Source organism: Protopterus annectens, chromosome 8.part1, assembly GCF_019279795.1.
Source record: "Protopterus annectens isolate FY-2018-M chromosome 8.part1, PAN1.0, whole genome shotgun sequence".
Classification (NCBI taxonomy): domain Eukaryota; kingdom Metazoa; phylum Chordata; order Ceratodontiformes; family Protopteridae; genus Protopterus; species Protopterus annectens.
In genome coordinates this window covers 546,057,179-546,073,968 of record NC_056742.1, presented here as the reverse complement: position 1 = coordinate 546,073,968, position 16,790 = coordinate 546,057,179, and positions in this window count along the sequence as shown.

Below are 16,790 nucleotides of genomic sequence, written 5' to 3'. Positions count from 1 at the left end.
GTGGGAGAAAACAATCAGTCAGCAATACTACCACCAATGCAGCATCATCGAACAAAGGTATATATGCTTTGATGTGTACTCATGACACATGCCAGCAGACAGCACCTTACAAGGCATAACACTACTGCACTACAAATTGTCATTAAATGTACTACAGTCACCCTGTGCATCAGATACATATTTGTATGTCCCTGTGTCAATGGTATGGATGACAGGGATGTGTCACAGGTATCATCACATGCACAGGGTGGTATGTGGAGTTGCCAAAGGAGTAGGCTATGCCACACAGTTTACATTGTGTGTGTGTCTGGATGGATATTGGTCAGCTGGGCCATGGAGAGGAGCTGAGTGTGTCTGTTGGTGACCTGCATGTGACAGTGATGTGTGAGTGTGTGCACGTACACAGTCAAGACATGCGCTAGCCCTACACCAGGGTACATTGGACAGCTGTGGACCATACATGGCAAAATGTACAGTTCACCATTTCTGGCCATGAACATGGGAACTGGCTCTGCCAGGAGTGGGACAGGCACCACCATGCCCAGGGTCAGATGCAGTACTACTTGCTAATGGTGACTGGTGTCTGCTGGGTCCATGTCCTTCACAGGACCATGTGCCCACGGCCTGCCATGTCATGGTGTGGACCACACCCTCCCTTTTGTAGTGATGGTGGTACTGCCACTATGGGAGCATGACTGTGCATGGCCATGTGGACTCTCACCTGATGTTGATGCTGACCTACTTCCATGTGTCTGATGCCCTACTTCCACCACATGTTCCAGCACAGACAATGTGCAGTTAAGGACTGACAATGTATCACCCCACTGTCTGTCTACTACATCATTGAACTGATGCATGGCATCACTCATGTTGCGGATGGAGTCATGGATGACAGACAGTGATGCATCCATGATCCTGAGCATCCATCTGGTGTTGCATTCAGAATGTGCCTGTGCCTCCATTATGGACCTAAACATGCACTGAGTGACTTGTGATGTGACACCTGTGACAGGTGGTGGATGGGCAGCTGTCCTCCTTTGAGCACCCCTGTCAATCTGCCTGTGTAGGACCTCGCCAGCTCTCTGGCTATGATTAGTGTCTACAGTCACTGATGCCACAGTCACCACACTCTCCTGTTCAATTCCACAACCCTCTGACTGTCCAAGGTCTGTTGCTGCAGGGGACTGGGTATGTGTGGACATACTGACTGTGTACAGGGACATTGGGGGATGAAATGGGATGTCAACTCATGGGACAGATTCAGCCCCCAACAACCCCACCTGTGCCTCATTATGGCCACTATCATCATCAGAGTCCAATGAGACACTGACATCAGGTTGTGTGGGGTACAGACTCCAACCCTCATGGTCACTTGTGAGGAGGAAGACAACATGACTACATTGATACATGCACTATTATGTCTGTTGATCCACACACACACACACACACACACACACACACACACACACACACACACACACACACACACACACACACTCACACACACACACACACACACACACACACCCACACACCCACATACACACACACACACACACACATACAGGTGAGGTGCCACAACATCATTATACATATCACACCTTATTACTGATCCCATGTACAACACACAAGGAAACCACAACAGACACAGCCAAGGCACAACATGCAGTGCAGCTATGTCCAGTTAATGTTGCCAGTACTATACATCTGTTAGATAAGTGGTATGTCAGTTTATGTATGGACCTTCACCTAAAACACAGTGCACCCATCTCCACCATACTATTGCCCCCTGTATAGTACACTGCATACACCTTCACAAAAATTTGTGCAAATATCTTACAGCTTCTGCAAATCTGCTACTGTGATTACCAATTGAATGCACTGCAGTGAACCCCTCCACAGTTGAACATACAAATATTGTACTATAGATAAGCTTAACAGTTGTGTCCATGGCAAACTGGCAGCCTTTAACATTCCTAGCGTATAGATGAGCCATAACAAAACAGTTTCACACTCACTGACTACAGGATGTTGGATATTGGCCACACCAGATGTACCTATGAAATTGTGGGGGATAGGTATTTTTAGCAAACACAAATGTGGCATTGGTACAGGATAATATGTGCATATATCAACATGTACAGTACAAACTGTGATGCTATCCACATTGTTGGCGTTTTGAGTATGTGCACACATGTGCATTACAAACCCCTCCCCCAAATGCAGATTGACCTGATATCCATGTATAGGTATGCAGAGGCTGCTACTATGACTGCTATAGTATTAAATTGATGACCACAGGAAGCTTACCTGGATGCTCCTCTGCTGTGGAAGCTGTGCCACCCACCTCTGATGGATGCTTATGAGTTGGTGGCTAAACCCAGGTTTGATAGTTACTCCTTTGTGGCCAAGAGTGGTTGTTGTGTTGTAGGCCATCAACTGGTGCCAGCAAAGTCCCTAGCCACAACTGCAACCCTTTGCCATTCAGCAGTTATCATGTCTGTAGACCAGTGTTGGACCTGCTCATAGCTTCTTTCCTGTAGCCTGACGTGAATTACAGATGCAACAAGGTCTGCCCAGAGTGCAGCACGTTGTCCCTGATTCTGGTAACTCCTTGATAGCAGGATGTTGTGATGCAGTCTAAGGCCATCAACTACAACTTCATTCTCAGCTGCAGAAAAAGGTGGTTTCCTCTGTCTGTACATTACTCCTGAAAGGTAAGAAGAGGGGAACATGTCACAGGACTACATATATTGCTCTCCATTATGTACACACCCTGCACATCCACATTTGCCAGCACTATCCTCCGCTAACTACCACATCATATCCTGCCATTTATCAACACAATGTGTATGTGGCTATCAGCAACATAGTGATAATACATCATGCATTTTCCTCCTCATCCTGATTTTCCTGCTACTTTCTGCACGTTTTCTAAGGTGTTCAACTGCATCTTTTCTGTTGCATCTATTACCGCTTGTTTATAGCCTGTCTACATTGTATCTGGTAGTGTAAGCCTCCTATGTTTGTTTTAAGCACCTTGGCTGTAGCCCACCCCTTCGATCTCTCTGACCTTCCTCCCTCAGATTCTGACAAATATGGCTGGACAATGTCCTACAGTTTCCCCTGCCAGTCTGGTTGATATGGACATCCTGACACAGTGTAGCAACTGCCTCATGTACACAGACACCCATCTACAAACACCACCAAAGAACACAATTTGTGAGAGATGCAATGACATTAGGAACCTACAGTCCATGCTCTCTCCCTCTCAAGCCAGCATATCTGGCACCAAAAAGGCTGTCAACACAATCAGTACACCTCACACACCACCCACACCTACCCCTCATGCCCACATTTGCAGAGGTCCTCAACATAAACATCCCCAAACAAAAGAGACCTCTGAGGTAAAAACACATGCAAACTCCACAGCCCTCCACACCACACACCATGCATAGCCACACACCTGTGTCCCACAGCCACTAAGGCATCACCATAAATCAAACATATTAATCATAGGAGACTCCATTGTGAGACACACAGATGTGCCTCTCACCAGGCTGTATATGGAGAGGGTCATGGTTACTTGTCTGTCAGGTGCCAGAATCTGCCATATCACATACACACTGCTGTCTCTCAACAACAGGTACTGTTATCAGCCTGTCATAGTCCATTGGCATGCCAGACCTGAGACACACCTCCGTGGACTAAATGAAGTAAGACATGACTGAGCCTGTTGATTATGTGTCCCAGGTAGGTATGTCTCTAGCCTTAAGCAGCATTCTGCCATCATCCAGAAAGATGCCGCAATACAATCAGGAAATGACTGACCTTAATAATTGGCTTAGTTTCTGGTGCTATTCCAGGGGGATCCAGTACCTGATAGCCTGGGATGATATGATCAACAGACCATGATGCTTTGCCAGAGATGGCCTCCATCTGTCTCACCTGGCCTTCAGGCTTCTGGCCATGGTTCTTGCTACCCCATAGTGCCTTTATTAGGAAAATTGGTGATGTTACCACTACCAACATGAAACTGTCAACAAGTCAGAAACTAAAGGCCATGCTGCTAAATGCTAGGAGTCCAGATATGAAGCTGCACTCATTACAAGCAGTCTTAACCCTGGAAATGCTGACATTTGTGCAGTCACAGACACATGGTTCAAAGCCCTATAAGCCTGACTAGCTTGGTCTGCAAGGCTATGGAGCGCATCATCATGGAACTCATTAACAGAGACATTGGGAACCTCCAAACACTAGACCCTACCCAGTTCGGCTTTGTTAAGGGCAGATCATGCCTCCTAAACCTGGTGGACTTCTTTGAGACAGTTACCAAGGCTATAGACAAGGGAAAGGTGGTACACACAGCCTACCTAGACCTCGCAAAGGCCTTCAACACCATTTTCCATTCGGGTATTATAGACAAGCGTACCAGCCTGAACATAAACCCCTATGTTACAAGAAGGGTTGCCAACTGGCTCATGGACAGAACCCACATGGTGAGAGTTGCAGGAGCTAGGTCTGACTCTAAACCGGTTACAAGTCGCATTCCCGGGGCTCAATCCTAGGACCCCTCCTATTCGGCATATACTTCTCAGAGGTACAGGCAAGTACAAGAGGACTATGGCTGATGAAGTTCACAGATGGCTGCAAACTAAGGGCTATAATTCACTCTCCAGCTGACACAGACATCCTCAAAAAGGGTCTCACTGAGACAGATACCTGTTGTCAAAACCATAGTCTCAAGCTAAATGCCAAAAAGTACATAGTCATCCCCTTTGGAAAAAACAAAGTACCCACAAACTACCACATAGGTGGTAGTCCCCTAAATACGGAAGACATAATAAGGGATCTGGGGACCCAAATAGATAGTAATCTCTCCTTTGATAATCATATTGCCAAAGTGTTTAGAAAATCCTTCTATGTGGCCCACCTAATCATAAAAGGGTTCGCATCCAGATCAAAAGAGGTCATTGTGCCCCTCTACTCATCTCTCATCAGACCCATCATATAGTACAATGCCCTATTTGGGATGTACCTTACAAGACATCTGCAACAGTTGAAAAGACCACACAAGTACCTCACCAAGAGGATCACTGGACTCTCAAACAGATGCCCTATGCAGCTCGACTGAAGAAACTCCAGCTGTACTCAGTTGCATACCGCCTAATCAGAGGTGATCTCTGGCTGACATATAAGGCCATGTCCAACCCAGAATTGATGGACATGTTCCACCTAAAGAAAACCTTATCCTCTCAAGCCACATGCTGTAGGGATCTAAACTTCACCACAACAATAAATAGGATGTGCTGGAGCGATAGATTCCTGTGTCAGAGACTTCCCATGCTTTGGAACAAGATTCCAATCTACATTAGGCAGAGCTCCTCTCTAACACTCTTCAAGAGAAACCTTGATGAGTGGATGGGAAACAGAAAGTTTACCCCGGGAATCACTTCAGTGGCTCTGCTGGACAGAGGCACAGGGAACTAATCTAAGGGGCAGCAAAAGCCAACACATTCTGGCTAGGCTTATAAATGCCTTCGGGCAGATAGCCTAGTATCTACCTATGAACCTACGAACCTATAAAGCTGCGGACAGCACCCCAGCCTTACATGGTCACCCATCCTATCATACAGTCAGACCCCAAGGTGTGGGCAGAAAAGCCAAGGAATGTGGGTTTTACTATACATGAAAGGTATACACACCTCCAGGCTGGTGAAACAGTAATACACACAGTAGACACTCCAGGGGCAGTTAACCTTGCCAAGACACCTATTCAAATCATCTACTGGCCCCCACATGTGACCAGGAAGCCCATTCTGCCTATATGGACCTGTTCAACACTATCAGGATTCGACTCTGTACTCTGATCCTGGGTGACTTTAACTACCCAAACAGATTGGAAGAACTACTCATGCTGCCACACAGATGCCCAGAGATGCATGGAATCTGGCAATGCACACACCTTGGAACAGCTAGTTTCTACTCCCACATGAGGTGAGGATTTCTTGGAGTTGATATTAAACAACATGGGTAACCACTGCAGCATCCCTACTGTATCATCCTCCATGGTAAAACCAACCATAAAGTGGTCACGTCTGCAGTCATCATGTCCCAAAATACTCATCTAGCTAGGGTCAGACATACAAACATTTCCAAAGCTGATTGCAACCTCCTGAGGGATGGAATAAACAGCTTCCCAGCCCCCTCCCCCTCTGTAGGAACTGACACCAATATCCACAAATACACCAAAGCACTATATATGCATTTGTATAGATACAAGGAGTCAGGTATACTCAACAAGACTACATCCTCTGCAAGGATAAGTAAATGTGCCTGGTGGACATCTGCAATAAACAGACACAGGAGTGAAATATTGCTATCCAAGACCAAGAAGGAGCAGGTGCCCAATTTGAAGAAACGTGTCCTTAGCCTGAACAAGCAAATAAGCGCAGTTGTGAAACCTGCAAAGCAAACTCTAAGCCCACATTTGCAACATCCACTACAGACAGTCATATCTCCTTCTTCACATATGTCTGCAACCTCAAAGGAAGCACCCAGTTCTACTCAGACGTGGCGGTCAAGAACACCAGATATACAGGTACTGCAGATATACCAAACTTGATGCCTGACAGAGTCAGTGAAAGCTTCACTCCCTGTCCCCCATCATTACATCAGGACATCCCCGTTACCTGCCCCCTTCCCCTTATATGTAGGAAACAGGTGATCACTGCCATCTCAAAGCCATGGAATACAGCCTTCATGGGACTCCATCACATCACAGGATGCATCCTACATGACCTCAAGCATGAACCTGCAGCACCATTAGCCACTGTATTCAACCAAAGCCTGAATATCACCTTTGTCCCAGCCAAGTGGATGACAGCCACCATCATCCCTTTACACTAAAGTGGAGCGTCCACCATCATGGCACATTATAGAACCATCAGCTTAACTAGCCTGAGCTGCAAGGCCATGGAACAGATTATCATAAACCTCATTAACAAAGACATTGGTGCCTCCACACACTCGATCACACAAAGTTTGGCTTTGTCAATGGGGGATCATGTCTGTTACATTTGGTTGACTTCTTTGACACAATCACTAAAGCCATGGATGAGGGGGACACAGTGCACACTGCCTACCTTGCCCTGGCCAAAGACTTTCACAGTATTCCCCACTTGGCTATAATAGATATATGCTCTCAACTAGGCAACAATCCATATGCTACCAGATGTGTAGCACACTGGCGCACTGACAGCACCCACCTAGTCAATATAGGGGAAGCCACCTCAAGCAGTACACTCATAACTAGCGTGAGACCCAGTATTCTGTCTTGGGGCCTCTGTTATGTATGATTTACTCTTCTGAGGTGTACGGTACAACCAGTGGGCTATGGCTGACCACATTTGCAGAACACTGGATGCTGGGTACTGTCACCAAATCCCATAGTGATGTGGACATCCACCAAGAGGGTCTCACGCAGACACATGAGTGGTGCCAGACACATGGCCTCAGGCTACATACCATGAAATGCAGCATCATCCCCTTTGGGGAGAGTGACATCCCCACAAATTATCATATTACTAACAATGTCCTAAGCATGCAATCAGTCATGAGGGATATGGGCACAAAGGTTGATGGCACCATGACATTTGACTACACTACTCCTTATTCTCTCTATCTCCATCTCTTACCACTCCAATCTCTCTGACCCATTCCTATGTTCACCAACTTTTCACTCATACAACATATATCCAACTACTTCATCTTTTACTATCTCCCCTAATCTCTTTACTACCTCTACTTCAAGTCTGTATAAACTATCCATAATACAGGTTTTTAAACTTTCCCTCAAAACTAAGTCAAAACTATACAAACTCCATCTAGCATCTACCACACACTCTCTCCTCACTAAAAACCTACTTTGTTCTGGAGATATCCATCCTAACCCTGGACCCTCTTCTTCTCTCCCCACCTTCACTCTCCCCAAAACTACCTCTACACTACCCTTACCTTACTCCTCTAACAGTCACCATCCACAGTCACAACAATCATCTCCATCCAAATACTTAACTATTTACTCATTGAATATTCAGAGCCTAGCAAATAAAGTCACTGAGCTGCACTCATGGATAGCTCTCAATACCCCTCACATCCTCTACCTATCTGAAACTTGGCTCAAGCCACAAATCTCAAATAGTGAAATACTCCCACCAGGTTAAAATATCTTCCGATGTGATAGACCTGTAATAAAAGGGGGTGGCATGGCCATCCTCTACTCAAACAACCTTAACCTCTCACCTTACTCTTCCCCAATTCCTGATTTCCTCCCAGCTGAGATCATCATCCTTAATTGCCATCTGAATCCCCACAAAAAATTTACAATTGCCTCTATCTACCTTCCTCCTGGTAACAATCTGCCCATTCATGAAAACATCCTATCCTGGTTCTCCCACAACATACCATATGAGACACTTATCCCTGGTGATGTCGACATTGATTGGTCCAAACTCACAAATGACTCCCTCCAACTCAGTATCCACCTACATGGCTTCCACCAACTTATAACATTTCCCACTCGCTTCCATAAAAATTCCACCTTCAGCTCCATCATAGACTGGATCCTTACCAATTCCCCCCACCAATACCACAATCCCACCACCTTACCTGAATCCCTCAGTGATCATCTCCCTACCACCATCATAAGACACTATATTCCTAAACCCCACCTTATCAAAGACTGTCAAAAACTATCGACTTTCAATTCATCCCAATTTAACTTCATTCTCCACTACATAGATTGGTCCATCCTAAAACACCTCCCCCTAAACTATGCTGTAAGCACTTTCAATAGCATCTTCATGAGTACTCTAAACTCCTTAGCTCCCTCTAGGATGATCAGAGTAAAATCAAATCATGCTCCCTGGCTCTCCAAGGAGACTAGGACCCTTATGAAACAAAGAGATAGTGCTTGGAAAACCTGGACTACAACTAAACAACCACTTCTTCTTCAAAAATACAGGCAACTGAGGAACCTTGCAAAAAAGGTACAACTAATGACAAAAAGTTATACTATAGCTCTGCTCAGCTTAACAACAAATCCAATCCTCGAAACTTTTTTGGTCAGCTCTCAACAACATCCTCTATCCTAGAAAGCCTTCTAATCCCTCCCCATACCCTAACTCTTCCTCTCAGGAAACAGCTACCCTCCTGAATAAACACTTTATCTCTTCCATCCAAAATCTGGTAACCTCTAAGCCAAACTCTACTTTGACACCCACCCCTCCAAGTCCCACTAACACAACGTTGTTTTCATTTGAGCCAATTCCCATTATTTACATCAAATCTCTACTACACAAGCTAAAACCTTGCTCTCCTTCCACTGACAACCTATGTCCTACATTCCTCAAACTTGCTGCTGACTCAATTGCCTATCCTATATCTATATTAATTAATCGATCTATTCTGGAATCAACTGTCCCAACCCTTTGGAAATCTTTCTTTACTATCCCTCTTCATAAAGGTGGAAACTCCACTGACCCCTCAAACTACCAACCCATTGCCATTCTGTACCCCCTCTCCAAGATATTAAAAAAATGTATTCACTCGCAGCTTCTCAGTTACCTCCTCACACACCACTTACTTACCCCTACCCAACATGGAATTCGTCCTCATCACAGCACCACCACTGCCCTCCTCTCCTTCCCTCATATCATTGCAGAGGCCCTAGACAACAATAAACTTATTTCCTGTCTCTTCCTAGATCTCTCCAAAGCCTTCGATACTGTCTCTCATCCTCTACTACTATCCAAACCCGCAAATCTCCACCTATCCTCCTTGCACTTGCTTGGTTTAATAGTTACCTATCTGGTGTGGAACAATCTGTCAAATGGCGCTCATCCTCCTCACCTTTCCTTCCCATCTCCACTGGTGTTCCCCGAGGCTCCATCTTGGGACCCCTTTTGTTTAACATCTTCACCAATGATCTTTACACCTCATGCAAAAAAATCCTCCCTTATTCAGTATGCCGACGAATCTACACTTATATCCATCTTAAATAACACTCCTGAACTACACTCTCTGACCCAACAAGCCCTACTATCCACTGAACAATGGCTTTCTCTCAACCTTCTGATCCTAAATCCCAAAAAGACAAAGCTCCTAATTTTCCTTCTCCATTCTCTTTCTCATCACAAAACCTCCTTTTTTATTACATCTTCTAACAATACAACTATCCAACCTGACACCCACACAAAACTCCTAGGGGTCATTATCGATGACGAACTAAAGTTCAACCTACACATACTCCAGTGTATAAAAAAAACAAACCAGAAACTAGGTCTGCTATATCAGAACAAAAAATTCCTAACCCCTGAATCTAGACTTACCCTGGGCCAGGCACACCTCCTCCACTCCCTCTTATACGCCGCCCCACTTCTTACCAATATCCAGGCCTCCACTCTAAACAAACTCCAACAGACTTACCATAAAATAGCCAGATTCATTACTAACACCCCATACAACTCACACCACTGCATTTCTTTAAACTCTCTTCAAGGGCTTGAACTTCCCCAATTTCTGCTATCTTATCAGTCTCATATGCTACACTCTATTCTTTATAAACCCTCCTTCTGTCCAAGTCTATCTTCCTTGGTCTCCATCTACATCCCATCCCGGACCCTCCGTACTTCTAACCAACAATTACTTGATGTCTACCACCTAAAAAGGCCAGTAGGCAAACTAGTCTACAAACACTCCCTTGTCCATGCTTGGAACAAACTTCCCCTTGACTTTCAATCTCCCACACCTCACACTTTAAAAATGAACTAAAAGCTTATTTTCTCAATTCCAGGACCTGCCCTTACCATGACCCCACTTAGTCTTCCTTCCCTTTATGTACCCTCAAAAGGTCCATACTTAGTACCTCATTACACCTCTCTCCAATGTGTCTACTATGCATTTGCATAATTTTATACAAACAAAAAAAAATTATTGTTGGCCTACTGAACTATATCAATGTAATGTTACTAAGCTTCTTTTTAATGCAACTTTAACTTTATGCATGTAACCCAACATATATGAATCTTTTTGCTATAACTGCTATTATATCAATATTGTTTAAAATTGTACTTGTTTAAAATGTACTACTGGAGCTTCTCTCCTCGGGTCTCCACTGAAAATGGGCCACAAGCCTAGTTGGACAAACCTGGTTAACAAATGTTAATAAATAATAAATAAATAAATATGTTACTTCCGTTGTAAGGAAAGCTTTCTACATTGTCCACCTCATAATACGTAAGGGTATCTCATCCAGGGACAAGGTGGTCATAACATCCCTGTATTCTTCCCTTATAAGACCCATTATTGAATACAATGCCCCTTTTGTCATGCACCTCGCAAAGCACATGCAGCAGCTGGGGAGACCACAGAGGTTTCTCACCAGGGAATACCAGGGTCTCAAACATCTACCATACACAGATAGGCTAAAAGCCCTATCCCGCTACCCAGTTTCATACAGACTCCTCAGAGATGACTTCTGTCTGGCATGCAAGGTGATCATGGACTCCACCTTGATGGGACTGCTGCATATCCGCAAGTCAAGCTCCACTCGAGTAACCTGCACATGTCCCCTCAACCTGGTCTGTGACATCAACAGGACTTGTTGGCAGGTCAAATGTGCGTCCCAGACACTCACCCAGCTGTGTAATGGACACCCTGTTCACATCAGGCAGAGTACCTCTTTGCCTCTTTTTACCCGAAACCTGGATAACTGGATGGTAAACAGGGTGTACACCTTTGGGATAACACCTGTGTCCCTGTTGGACTGGGACATCAGGTGTTGACTTGCATAAACATGCGCTAAACTCTGGGCGAGGCTTATGAGGGCATCAGGGCCAATGACCTGGTAACCTCCTATGATCCTAGGTATACTGATTATGGCCCTGAGTGCTGTGATGGACTGTGTTGTTAAGTCTCCACATCCATCACTGCCATCTACTGTGGTGTGTCCCCTATGGGCAATGTCCCAGTACCATGTCATACATCCACCATCTGACAAATAAGTAAGTTGTACTACAGGTGTATGGGACAGTCCAGCAAAATCTGTGTGACCCAATGACAGACAGCACTGAAAACATCCTGTAGGGTATCCTCCCTGTAGGTGTCCAACATCTTCAGTACACAGATGTTTGCATATTGTGTACATGTGCCTGATATATGTGGACCCTCTGCCAGACAAATGTGGATGTCTGGCAAACAGTTAGACAATACATAATAGTTGTTCCCAGACTGTGGGGAAATCTGGCTGTCACACTCCAGCCCCCTCAGAAAACAGTTATGGTACATTAATATCTAGTAATGTATTTATTCCCTTGTGTTGTATGCTCAGTATGTACACTCTGTTGCTGAGGCAGGGCTTGCGTCCCCCCACTACTATCGGCTATAACCTGCTGTCCTGCTGTAGGGAGTCAACAGGTATACTAGCCATAGCTGTCATGAAATGACATATGGGTGTGGAGTACACAGTGACCTAGCCAGAGTACATCAGAAACAGTCAGGGACATCTGAGCAATGTTTGAACTTGCCTGTGTGATATTCACAGACTGGGAGAAGCTGACTGCCAGTACATCATGTGATATGCCAGCTGTATCCACCAGTACTTACTGTCACTATTGTCTAAAACACAATCCAGTAGCATCCGCACATGAGCCAAACATTGCTGGAAGGACTTAGAGGGCTAGAGCTGTGATGTATGTCACTGCAGACAACGCCTAAAGAGAAGCCTGTAGGTGCTGGACAGCTATCTAACAGCAGCATGTCATTCCAAGATATGTACTACAGACCTACTGTTGTAGTCCCTATTTTCCATAACTGTATCCTCCCATCTGCGTCTCATTACATGGGGAGTTTAATACATACCTGGTGTAGTGTTGTACTCCTTTATGTGCAGAAATCCTGTAGTATAATGCTTAGAAAATCACAGACCTGTTTACCATAGACAGCAGCTTGCCTTTTGTAGGTAATGCTCTTGAACAGATGATTGCCTGTGCCCCAATCTGTGGCTCACACTTGCTAATTGCACCAAGAATAGCTGGGTTGCATTTTCATTAGCCAACAGCAAGGCACCACAGTGCTATACTTAAGCCCTTCATGTAGGCCTTGGCCCTTTTCCTGTCTGCGAGATAGACATTATCGAGGTGTGGGGACTACAGCATCACAGGGGTAGGTAAAATACTATCTACTGTCTGGATTTATGTGGCATGTCCACTGTTTTGCACGCTATGTTTGGCCATTGTGAACAGACTTTCTGATTATGTGGCAGTTTACTGTTTAAAAATGTGGGTTGAATTCAGTAAGGGGACAGACAGATGTGAGTGTCATACATCATTTGCATCAGAATATGCATGCTGTTGCTGCAGCAGCTGCTGGTCTACAAGCTGTGTATGTTTGTAGGGGAAGACTGTGACACATGCCCCCATCACTTGACCATTCCCCCCACCTCTTTATATATGAGTGTTGTGTAGATCCCCTGTTCTAGGTTGTTGGGAGGTATAGCAGGTCTGTAGCAGGTTATAGTAGGTCTGTAGCAGGTAGCTGAACATATTGCCGCATATGTTGCAGGCTGCAGCTGCTGCATTCTGCCCAGGAGTCATACTGGGGATTGTGAACACATTGGGGTACAGCAGGCTGTATATGTCAGTGAGGGAGCAGTGTCAGCTCTGTTGTCACAGCATAACCAGGGTGAGGATACCATAACAGTCCAGGTGAGGCATGCGCCTCAGGTGCATATGTTATGTAATAGTGCCATCCAGAGAGTGGTAGGTGACATTTAGGATGCCTATACATATTTGTGAAGTGTGTCCTAACCTACAGGCCTTTATGTGCTAATATGGGTGGCAATTACTGCAGTAGCAGCAACCAGTTCTGCTTAAAATTGCACATCTCAGTCATTTATTTGTTGTTTTGACAAGCATGTACTTAACATACAACAGATTGGAATGTAACGTTAGAATATAAATAAAAATGCTGGTTACTGCCACAGCACGCTTGCTTATAAACAGATAAATAAATAGGTAAATAACTCAGGCAAGCGTCGACAGAGTGAGAAATAACATCCAATGTGTAGAACATCCAAGCAATCCAGTCTTCTGAAACAGATAAATCAGTTTATTGCACAGATGAACCACGATAAGCGCTTTCACTAACTAGTAGCTTCTTCAGATCACAAACAGGAAGCACAATAGCCATGTGCTTTAAATATCTGCATGTTAATTAATCAACCAACTTTTAAAGCAGAAGCGCCATAAAACAAAACTTAAAAACTAAATATATAAACATAATATCATTGACATCTAAAGTAGACAATAGTGTACACATATTCTATTGAAAATTAAAAATTAAAAATTAAAATAACTTCATTCCATAAAGAATGTAAAAACATATTATGAGCAGCATACTATCAAGTATAAAGGTATATGCAGCCTAATACATAAATGCATGTGATAGTCATATTAAATAAAACCTTAATACATGCAAGTAATGATGCAAGGCAACTTATAAACTAAGCAAGGTAGATACCATCAGAAACATGATAGCTAACAATAAAAAATAGTCATATGCAGATCGAGAGAACTATTATCAAACAAAGTGATACTTGGATACTTAGATTGGAATGTAAGCCAGGACTGTGGGTGGCAAAATGTAAAGCATGCTGGGAATGTAACAGATTGAGCTACTGAGTCAATACTATAGCAGATGTATTTACAAGATATATGTGCATGCATAGTCCGTTACACAGGATTTTCATGAACATATGTATTTGGATGGGTATGATGTATGACACTAAATGGTTTGTCATGCTTTTCTAATCTCAATCTGTACTGATTTGCCAGTACTTCAGCATTCAGAATAGGCTTTGTGATAGTCGTGCCAAAAGTAGGAGGCACAACTGTGGACATTCTGCAAAAGTCTGTGCAGTTGTCAGCTCTACCTGATACCTTGGGCCTCACATCCATCCATCAACATTTATATGGCTGTGTACTGGTTTGATGTCTGCATGACAGTCCCAAGTACGCTGTCCTTTTTCTCATTATATGTACAAGTAGTGTGTCACTGGCAATCAGGATATGTTTATGGAAACACCTATTATACTTGAGAGCTGAGTGGCCCAGTGGGCTAATGCACTATGCTGTAGTTGGCAGGATCTTGGGGTTGAGACTTGGCTGGGGTGATTATTTTGCTGCTGTGCCTAACAGTGTCAGAAACACAGAAGGTGATTAAGGCAGTTTTAAATGGGTTTCCGCAGATATGCATGGTAGGCTGCTTAGCTTCGCTTAAACCAGTGTTAATTTTAAAAAAAGAAAAGAAAAAAGGGGTGATAGGAAAGTGGTGAAATGGGGCAAGCAGGGGGAAAAACATACTGAAAGGCAGGTAGGGATATGCAGGATGGGTTTAGGAAAGGATCATAGCTCTCCATTTCTTATACAGCAACAGCTGTGTAGGTTGCAGACAATTTGGAATTTCAAGCCTCTGAGGGCATCATAAATGTGTTGATTGAAGCATGTAATAATTGAAGTGCGTCCAGTGGACATGGGTGCGAAATGGAGAGCTATGTATGGGATAATATTTTTTTTTTTGTGGAACAGATGCCTATTTTTTTTTTTTTTTTTTTTTATGGAGAGTGTGCAATGTTGGGGAAGGGATATAGGTACTTTATGTGTGGGGAGGTAAGTTGGGTAGGAGAGGTAGCACTTGCAAACAGACAAGATGGACAAGACAGCATATAGGGATGGTGTATGAAACATGAGGGAGGTAAACGCCTTGGGCAGGGAGGGTGTTGTGGAATAGAAGACCCATGTGCCCCAGAACAGCAGCAGTGATACTGAGCTCCCCACCCATGGGCAGTCAACACTCCTCTTTCGCTGCACCAAAGTTGGCTGTGCTAGGGGCTGGGTGCCAGGGCCAGCCTGCCCCTCTAGGTTGACCAATCTGCCCTCAGTCTGGTGCAGGTGATCATCGAACCCATGGTGCATGATCCTGCTCATCATCCCTGGTAGCTGTCGCTGGGTGACAGGCCCCATCCCCTGAGGCAGTTCCACCCATAGGCGGTACAGAATCAGCGGAGAGGGGAGCACCAGGTTGGGTTCCAAATGTGCTGGGACCCGGTGTCATGGCTGGCTGAGGTAGGGTAGACAGATTGCCAGAAACTGGCCTACCCAGTTGAGCTATGGTGTTGAGGTTTTTCACAGTGTATAGGTTAGTAATGAACAGAACATTTAAATGTCAGTTATAACAGCATGCCAGGATGTTGCAAATAACCCAGTAAGATAACATTGCATAGCATATGGAACACAATAATAAGTGGGATAACAGTCAGTATTGTAACAGCATGCCAGTAACAGTTACGGCATAAAGCCAACATCATAGGTAATTCAACAAGGTATGTTAGTATGCAACCAATGTAATATATAACAATAATAAAACACAAGGCCCAACATAATGTTTTGACAACAGCTTATGTTAAATGTAAACCATACCTGATGTATAACAATAATAAATTATGATGCAGATAAGGGGTGGAGGAGAGAGAAAGACATTTCATTTGTACCAGTATAGGCTATATTGTTTGAAACAGTACTCTAATATAAACTGCAGTTCTGCCCTTACTTTATGTATACAAGTGCCCTATAGCTTCTGTTGCACATACTTTACCTCTCAAACTATCCACATGGGACAATATGGGCCAAGCTGAAACACCTACAGGTACAGAACTACAGGGGACTATTACA